The following is a 9918-nucleotide window of genomic DNA, read 5'->3' as shown; positions in this document are numbered from 1 at the left end:
AACCAAGATTTTTCTTTTTCCGAATCATTAATAAGAGACAATTCTAGATGAAAAATATTTCAATTTTTTATGCTAGACATTTCTCAGTATTATTTGATTGAAAAAGAAAATATTTCTCTTCGTTTTTCACATTCAAATGTGAGATAATGTTTTTCATTTCTTTTTTAATATTATGAATAAAATCATTATTTAATCCAATAATATACCATATGCTTATAAAAAATTTATAAACAACTTAATTAGCATAGTCTTACAACCCTCAACCATATGTAGTCCAAGCAGCACTATAAAATTAATTAAAGTACATAACAGCATGGACTGCGATATGCGTTCAAAATGTCGATGTTCATGTGTCCTGCAGTTCACACGATGACGCACAGTTTGCTGCGTTCTTCATCGACCCATGAGCCGAGTGATCCACCGCTTAGAGTTTTATAATTCATTTTTATATAATATCAATATTGTTTTTATTGAAAGAAATTAAAAATACACCATTTTACTGGCATATATCAATTCCTTCAATAAATTTATTTTATACCTAAAAATAAATGTTGCGATATGTCTTAGTTTCATATAAGCATTATGTATCATAAAAATCTGGTTATGGTTTGCTATTTTGGGTGACACATACTGCAAAATTTATATAAAACATTAACCTGATGGATGACAGGTACAAACATTGTATATTTTAGGTTGTTGCATTAGCCAACGTATGCTCATAACATAGATGAACAATACATATTCGCAACGCGTGTATATTATGGTCCATATACACACACACTTATTTTGAATACCACATTCAAAATTATTTTAATTTTAATTCGACTTCTACTTTCAAATTTTGTTCAGTTTCTTCGATTTCCATTTTCGAGAATTTGTTTTTATAGGAAACGCCATTGTTGTAGTAGGTACTGCCACAAATACGCACAACAACATTAATAATGTTAAAGTCTTTTTATGAGGTTGCCAAGCCCCACATATAAAATAAAAGCCATCTTCATTTTATTTTGACTTTAACTTTTGATTCCGTGGAATCATTTTGTAATATTTTTATTTTGGTAAATTGTATTTATTTGTATTATAACAAATGTTTATTAACGATAAGGATATTATACAATAATGATCCTTCCGCAGGTTCACCTACGGAAACCTTGTTACGACTTTTACTTCCTCTAAATAATCAAGTTCGGTCAACTTTTGCGAAACAACCGTAACACGCAAGGCGTCACAGTGATCACGTCCGGAGACCTCACTAAATAATTCAATCGGTAGTAGCGACGGGCGGTGTGTACAAAGGGCAGGGACGTAATCAATGCGAGTTAATGACTCACACTTACTGGGAATTCCAAGTTCATGTGAACAGTTTCAGTTCACAATCCCAAGCATGAAAGTGGTTCAGCGGTTTACCCGGACCTCTCGGTCTAGGAAATACACGTTGATACTTTCATTGTAGCGCGCGTGCAGCCCAGGACATCTAAGGGCATCACAGACCTGTTATTGCTCAATCTCATTATTGCTAGACGCAATTTGTCCATTTAAGAAGCTAGTGTCCTTATAATGGGACAAACCAACAGGTACGGCTCCACTTACATAAACACATTCAAACACAATAAACATTTTACTGCCACCATGAATGAAGGCTACATAAGCTTCAGCACCATAATCCTGAAGATATCTATTTAATATATTTGAGTCTCGTTCGTTATCGGAATTAACCAGACAAATCACTCCACGAACTAAGAACGGCCATGCACCACCACCCATAGATTCGAGAAAGAGCTATCAATCTGTCTTACACACTTATGTTCGGACCTGGTAAGTTTTCCCGTGTTGAGTCAAATTAAGCCGCAGGCTCCACTCCTGGTGGTGCCCTTCCGTCAATTCCTTTAAGTTTCAGCTTTGCAACCATACTTCCCCCGGAGCCCAAAAGCTTTGGTTTCCCGGGAAGCGACTGAGAGAGCCATAAAAGTAGCTACACCCAATTGCTAGCTGGCATCGTTTATGGTTAGAACTAGGGCGGTATCTGATCGCCTTCGAACCTCTAACTTTCGTTCTTGATTAATGAAAACATCTTTGGCAAATGCTTTCGCTTAAGTTAGTCTTACGACGGTCCAAGAATTTCACCTCTCGCGTCGTAATACTAATGCCCCCAAACTGCTTCTATTAATCATTACCTCTTGATCTGAAAACCAATGAAAGCAGAACAGAGGTCTTATTTCATTATCCCATGCACAGAATATTCAGGCATTTGAAGCCTGCTTTAAGCACTCTAATTTGTTCAAAGTAATAGTACCGGCCCACAATAACACTCGTTTAAGAGCACTAGTGCAGGTTTTTAAATAGGAGGAACATATGAAAAAATACAAGTATTTAATCACATATAAGAACTCCACCGGTAATACGCTTACATACATAAAGGTATAGTACTAACCACAATTGTAAGTTGTACTACCCGTATGAAGCACAAGTTCAACTACGAAACGTTTTAACCGCAACAACTTTAATATACCTATTGGAGCTGGAATTACCGCGGCTGCTGGCCACCAGACTTGCCCTCCAATTGGCCTTGTTAAAGGATTTAAAGTGTACTCATTCCAATTTACAGGGCTCGGATATGAGTCCTGTATTGTTATTTTTCGTCACTACCTCCCCGAGCTGGGAGTGGGTAATTTACGCGCCTGCTGCCTTCCTTAGATGGGTAGCCGTTTCTCAGGCTCCCTCTCCGGAATCGAACCCTGATTCCCCGTTACCCGTTGCAACCATGGTATCCTAGATACTACCATCAAAAGTTGATAGGGCAGACATTTGAAAGATCTGTCGTCGGTACAAGACCATACGATCTGCATGTTATCTAGAGTTCAACCAATATAACGATCTTGCGATCGCTTGGTTTTAGCCTAATAAAAGCACATGTCCCATAAGGTTCATGTTTTAATTGCATGTATTAGCTCTAGAATTACCACAGTTATCCAAGTAACTGTTAACGATCTAAGGAACCATAACTGATATAATGAGCCTTTTGCGGTTTCACTTTTAATTCGTGTGTACTTAGACATGCATGGCTTAATCTTTGAGACAAGCATATAACTACTGGCAGGATCAACCAGAATAATTTTTTCCTTCATATTCCATTCATATATTTTGAATCGAAATAAGCAATATAATAGATATATAGATATATAGATTTTTCACTTATATAATTCCATGATTTTTATTATATTGAATAAAATTCAATATTTCGCCTTTGGGTAAAATTTTAAATATATAAGTAAAAAAATCCATTCGATTACGGCCATTTTTATATAGCATTCGTAATCCATATTTTCATTTTTAATTTATACTTGTTTTACCAATATAACAAGAATTTCATCTAATTATTGTAATATATATATTTCTATAATTTTATCTTTTATACATACATATTTCATTATAAAATATCATTTTATTTCCAACATACATAATTATTGTATCCACACATGTACAATTTTTGTTTAACCAATATAAATATTAAGTTAAATCATTTGCATTTTGAAGATAAATTTAAAATTTATCTCTTTTCATATATATCTCTGGTAATATATAACATAAAACCAAGCGCATATGATAATATTTCCACATTTAATATATAATTTTATATTTCTTTCATAAGAATCCATATTTGTATTATACCGTAACGATATAATAATCCAACTATACGGCAGGTAATAAATTAATATTTGCCTGCCTCCAAAAATTAACGATAATATATGGAAACGATTTGTTATTCTATATATAATAGAAACTTGACTTTTGTTTCAACGATATTATCTATAAAGCGTATATTCCTATTATCCGCGGAGCCAAGTCCCGTGTTCTATAGAACTGAGAAACAAATTTGTACGGATAATAATATACTTTATTGTATGTAACCAATATAAACATAATCCGAAATAAATATTTCGAATAATGCGGGAGGTCGGCAACCACTGCCTACCTATAGTAGTTTTTGAACCCGCTGTCCTCAAAGCGGGTATTTTCAATTCCGTTTGCCACCCAACATACGGGCTATTCTCTTATATATTAAGAGATTATAGGAACATTTCATTTTTTTTCCATTATTCATATATAAATGATTATTTTTTTATACATATAATAATTAATCATTTTCATATGTATATTATTTAATTTACTCATATTATTGCCAAATCATATGAATACATAAGTTTTGAACAATATGAGGTCGGCAACCACTGCCTACCTATAGTAGTTTTTGAACCCTCTGTCGTAATTCCGGTCGTTTACACTACTATACCCTCTCACTATAATGGCTTTTCTCTATAATACTAAGAGAATGTGGGATATTTTCAGCATTTTTTCCCTTATACATATAATAATTAATCATTTTCATATGTATATTATTTAATTTACTCATATTATTGCCAAAATCATATGATACATAAGTTTTGAACAATATGAGAGGTCGGCAACCACTGCCTACCTATAGTAGTTTTTGAACCCTCTGTCGTAATTCCGGTCGTTTACACTACTATACCCTCTCACTATAATGCTTTTCTCTATAATACTAAGAGAATGTGGGATATTTTCAGCATTTTTTCCCTTATACATATAATAATTAATCATTTTCATATGTATATTATTTAATTTACTCATATTATTGCCAAAATCATATGAATACATAAGTTTTGAACAATATGAGAGGTCGGCAACCACTGCCTACCCTAGTAGTTTTTGAACCCTCTGTCGTAATTCCGGTCGTTTACACTACTATACCCTCTCACTATAATGGCTTTTCTCTATAATACTAAGAGAATGTGGGATATTTTCAGCATTTTTTCCCTTATACATATAATAATTAATCATTTTCATATGTATATTATTTAATTTACTCATATTATTGCCAAAATCATATGAATACATAAGTTTTGAACAATATGAGAGGTCGGCAACCACTGCCTACCTATAGTAGTTTTTGAACCCTCTGTCGTAATTCCGGTCGTTTACACTACTATACCCTCTCACTATAATGGCTTTTCTCTAATACTAAGAGAATGTGGGATATTTCAGCATTTTTTCCTTATACATATAATAATTAATCATTTTCATATGTATATTATTTAATTTACTCATATATTGCCAAAATCATATGAATACATAAGTTTTGAACAATATGAGAGGTCGGCAACCACTGCCTACCTATAGTAGTTTTTGAACCCTCTGTCGTAATTCCGGTCGTTTACACTACTATACCCTCTCACTATAATGGCTTTTCTCTATAATACTAAGAGAATGTGGGATATTTTCAGCATTTTTTCCCTTATACATATAATAATTAATAATTTTCATATATATTATTTAATTTACTCATATAATTGCCAAAATCATATGAATACATAAGTTTTGAACAATATGAGAGGTCGGCAACCACTGCCTACCTATAGTAGTTTTTGAACCCTCTGTCGTAATTCCGGTCGTTTACACTACTATACCCTCTCACTATAATGGCTTTTCTCTATAATACTAAGAGAATGTGGGAATTTCAGCTTTTTCCCCTATACATATAATAATAATAATTTTCATATGTATATTATTTAATTTACTCATATAATTGCCAAAATCATATGAATACATAAGTTTTGAACAATATGAGAGGTCGGCAACCACTGCCTACCTATAGTAGTTTTTGAACCCTCTGTCGTAATTCCGGTCGTTTACACTACTATACCCTCTCACTATAATGGCTTTTCTCTATAATACTAAGAGAATGTGGGAATATTTCAGCATTTTTTCCCTATACATATAATAATTAATAATTTTCATATGTATATTATTTAATTTACTCATATAATTGCCAAAATCATATAAATACATAAGTTTTGAACAATATCAGAGGTCAGCAACGGTCTTTCCTCTATAATACTAAGATAATATGGGAATATTTTCAGCATTTTTTCCCTTATACATTTATACATATAATAATTAATCATTTTCATATGTATATTATTTAATTTACTCATATTATTGCCAAAATCATATAATACATAAGTTTTGAACAATATCAGAGGTCAGCAACGGTCTTTCCTCTATAATACTAAGATAATGTGGGAATATTTCATCATTTTTTCCTTTATACATTATACATATAATATTTAATCATTTTATATGTATATATTTAATTTACTCATATAATTGCCAAAATCATATAAATACATAAGTTTTGAACAATATCAGAGGTCGGCAACGGTCTTTCCTCTATAATACTAAGATAATATGGGAATATTTCAGCATTTTTTCCCTTATACATATAATAATTAATCATTTTCATATGTATATTATTTAATTTACTCGTATAATTGCCAAAATCCTATGAAGACATAAGAGAATACAATATGAGAGGTCGGCGCAACCATAATATAGTAGTTGATGACGAGGTGTTTGGCAACTTGATACAATTCTTTAAAAAGTCTTTATATTAATTATATGATAGACAATATCATATGCGTCACTAAATTATGAGTCGCGATCGAACACTCAACGTGCAGACGTGCCTGCGGACGCAAGCAAGAAATTGTTTCGCTTTTTTCGTATTTCGTCTCCGTTATTCGCATACCGTCACCGCGTCGCGAGATATCGCCGCGCGCTCTGATGTATATTATTTAATTTACTCATATAATTGCCAAAATCATATAAATACATAAGTTTTGAACAATATCAGAGGTCGGCAACGGTCTTTCCTCTATAATACTAAGATAATATGGGAATATTTCAGCATTTTTTCCCTTATACATATAATAATTAATCATTTTCATATGTATATTATTTAATTTACTCGTATAATTGCCAAAATCCTATGAAGACATAAGAGAATACAATATGAGAGGTCGGCGCAACCATAATATAGTAGTTGATGACGATTTGGCAACTTGATACAATTCTTTAAAGTCTTTATAATTATATGATAGGGATATGCGTCACTAAATTGATGACTTTGGCAACGTGACACAATCATTAAAGTCTTTATATTAATTATATGATAGAGACAATATCATATGCGGATGACGAGGTATTGGCAACCTTTAAAGATGATAGGGAGTTGATGACGAGGTGTTTGGGAAGATGATGACAATATCATATGTCACCTTTGGCAACTTGAAGTATATGATAGGGACAATATCATATGCGTCACTAATTGATGACGAGGTGTTTGGCAACTTGAGTCGACAATATCATATGCGTCACTAAATTGATGACACTTGAAGTTATATGATAGGGACAATATCATATGCGATTGATGACGATTGGCAACTTGTAAAGTCTTTATATTAATTATATGATAGACAATATCATATGCGTCACTAAATTGATGACGAGTATTTGGCAACTTGAAGTATGATAGGGACAATATCATATGCGTCACTAAATTGGTCGCGATCGAACACTCAACGAGTGCAGACGTGCCTGCGGACCGCAAGCAAGAAATTGTTTCGCTTTTTTCGTATTTCGTTACCTCCGTTATTCGCATACCGGTCACCGCGTCGCGAGATATCGCCGCGCGCTCTGATTGGTTCAGCTCGCGTGCCTAACGGACTCGCACCAACACTAACGCACACTCGAGCGTGCGTGTTATCTGGTTGTTTACATCAAGCGCATAGTTAAGCAACTTTAACACAGCAGCAGCCACGTGCAGTGGTTTGTTCTCCGACCAACTGTACCCACCCCCCCCCCCCCCTTCTACCCATCACCCTACAACATGGATTGGCAGGCCCCCCGCGTGTCATCAAGCCAGGCAAATCTACGCCCTGCAAGAAGGCCCTAGAGCAAGGGAGCCCAGCACTAGCAGCGACTCCAGCACCTCGCATTCGGAGCCCGGTGAGGTCAAGCGCAAGCCTGCGCGCAAGCCCCAAATGGAGGAACTTGACGTCACGCCCAGCACCAGCGCAGCTTCGCGTCGTAGGTTAGCAAACAACCAGTTTGCCATCCTCTCGAGCGATGAGGAAGAATGACGACGACGACCAAGCCGCCTCAGACGAAGAACCTGTACCCGCTGCCAACAAAACCCCGGACAAACCCAAGCCTACCCCGAGGACTTTCAAGCCACCCCCGATATTCATCCCGGACGTGACCAACATTTCTGCTCTGATCAAGATGATTACGACTCTCGTGGGTCCCAGCAAAGACTTCACATACAAATCGGAACGCAACAACGTGCGTGTAATGATGCCTGACAAGGAGTCTTACTCCGAGCTTCGTAGCACCTGGTTTCCCAGAACAAAAGGCATCGCACGTTCCAGCCCAAAGATGAGAGGGCATACAGAGTCGTAATCAAGGGATTACACCACACCGCCGATCGTGACGAGATTCAAGAGAACTTGAAAGACTAGGGCATGTCAGAGGTCTCCTTGGGTAAAACCAAGGAGCCACTCGGGTTATTTTTCGCCAACATGGAACCCGCCAGTAACAACAAGGAGGTCTACCAAATCAGGAGACTGTGCAGGTCGGTCGTCACCATCGAGCCTCCCCGTAAATTCAACGACGTGCCTCAGTGCTTTAGATGCCAAGGGTTTGGACATACCCAGCGCTACTGCTTTCCTCGAGCACCGATGCGTGAAATGTGGTGGCCAACACGACTCCAGGACTTGCACTAAGAAGGAGGATGAGAAGGCATGCTGCCTTCACTGCCAAGCTGACCACCCCGCTTCATACAGAGGATGCCCTGCCTACAAGAAGGCCAAGGCACAGCAAGCCCCTAAACCAGACCGGCCACACCCACCAGCAAGCCCAGCACCATCCAGATCCCAAACATCTCCAACATGAGCTATAAAGACGCGCTCAAGGCTACTCATGTACCACAGCAATCCGATCCCAACCAAAACCGCCAACCCCACCCGAAGCTCCGCAATCCAATAACCTGGAACAAATCTTTGCCCGTTTTCAAGGAATGGTTGAAAGTATGATGGAGAAAATGTTCTCCCAAATGACGCAGCTTATTGCTTCCATCCTCAATGCCAAATCATGGAAATAAGCTGAACATAGTCATTTGGAATGCTAACGGCCTGCAGAGGAGCAGAGCCGAGGTAGAATACCTTATAAAAACGGAAGCGATTGACATACTCCTTGTATCCGAAACCCATTTTTGTCCACGATCCCACTACAACATCAGCGGCTATGATGTTTTACTCGCCAACCATCCATCTGGCAGAGCGCGCGGAGGAGCAGCCATGCTCATCAGGAGTGGTATCCAGTACACGGAGCTACCTGCGTTCCAGGAGGAATGGGCCCAGTGTGCCCTGGCTCGAATCTCCAGCCTTCAGGGGGACATCACCATTGGAGCGGTCTACTTCCCCCCAGACACTCAGTCACCGAGACTCGCTTACAAGAGCTTTTCGAGTCCTTTGGTCCTCGCTTCATAGCAGCCGGTGACTTTAACGCCAAACACTCTTGGTGGGGGTCCCGCTCCATCAACCCAAAGGCAGAACGCTCCACAAGTTCGTGCAGAGCAGAAGACTGAATTGCCACTCCACTGGTGAGCCAACCCACTGGCCTACTAACCCTGCCTTGTCTCCCGACCTCTTGGATTTTGCCATCTCCAAAGGCATAGGACAAGCCAGACTCTCATGCACCACATACAACAAGCTGCTATCCGACCACAGTGCAATAAGAATGCTCCTCAATATCCCGTCCTAAAAAAAAGACCTGCCCAGAAGACTCACCGGGAAGCATACCGACTCCTCCAAATTTACCTTCTGGATGCTATCCTCCCTGGACCTGGATCCTCCTCTTTCCTCCCCAAGAGACATTGATGCGGCGATTATACACTCACTGAGGAATGCACAATGCGGCTAAGTTCGCCAACCCTCCTCCTCCAACTACCCCGAGAACACCTGAGCGAGATCTCCACCTTTGGTCTCCAGAGATTGCGGC

The 9918-nt window shown here is 37.8% G+C and overlaps 2 non-coding genes across 2 annotated transcripts; both read right to left on the bottom strand.

Moving 5' to 3' along the window:
• Nucleotides 1-253: 253 nt before the first annotated feature.
• Nucleotides 254-432, bottom strand: LOC117149336. The gene has a single exon (XR_004460220.1). It is a non-coding gene; the product is annotated as a 5.8S ribosomal RNA (ribosomal RNA).
• A 685-nt stretch (nucleotides 433-1117) lies between these two features.
• Nucleotides 1118-3110, bottom strand: LOC117149340. Its single transcript, XR_004460223.1, has one exon. It is a non-coding gene; the product is annotated as a small subunit ribosomal RNA (ribosomal RNA).
• Between the last annotated feature and the right edge of the window lie 6808 nt (nucleotides 3111-9918).

The sequence above is a fragment of the Drosophila mauritiana genome, unplaced genomic scaffold (assembly GCF_004382145.1).
Source record: "Drosophila mauritiana strain mau12 unplaced genomic scaffold, ASM438214v1 U_199, whole genome shotgun sequence".
NCBI lineage: Eukaryota > Metazoa > Arthropoda > Insecta > Diptera > Drosophilidae > Drosophila > Drosophila mauritiana.
Note: the sequence above shows the minus strand (reverse complement) of the source record. Positions and strands in the feature narration are given on the sequence as shown.